A 518-nucleotide genomic window follows, 5' to 3' on the forward strand; every position below is an offset into this window, starting at 1 on the left:
GTGGCGAAAAGCTCGAACTAAGAGATAGTGTAACCAAATACACAGGAGAAAGTGTCATAGGAGCCTGTTTGCCTGTGCCTCAGGCCACCTGGACTCTGTGTGGGGCTTAATGCTGTGAATGTATCTTAAGACTTTACTTATACATATATTTTCTCTCATTTTGCTACCAGCAGCAATGCTCTCTTATGCTGGAGAAAAGGGCCCAACAACTTGTATATAATCACAGATCCTAGTGTATATTTGAGCCTAGCTAAAACTGGTTTTTCAGACTATATGTCCGTATTGGATCTACCTTACAGCACAGATAGATTATTTTAATTTTATTTATTTTATGTATATGCATGTATTACCGGCATGTAGGTAAGTGCACCTGCATCATGCAATGCTCATGGAGGTCAGAAGAGGCTGTAGGATCCCCAGGGACTGGAGTTACAGGCAGTTGTTAGGTGCCATGTGGGTGTTGGGATTCAATCCCGGGTCTTCTGCAAGAACAACCAGTGTTCTTAACTGCTGAGCCA

This window comes from Nannospalax galili, unplaced genomic scaffold (genome assembly GCF_000622305.1).
Source record: "Nannospalax galili isolate Female #2095 unplaced genomic scaffold, S.galili_v1.0 scaffold2805, whole genome shotgun sequence".
Lineage (NCBI taxonomy): Eukaryota > Metazoa > Chordata > Mammalia > Rodentia > Spalacidae > Nannospalax > Nannospalax galili.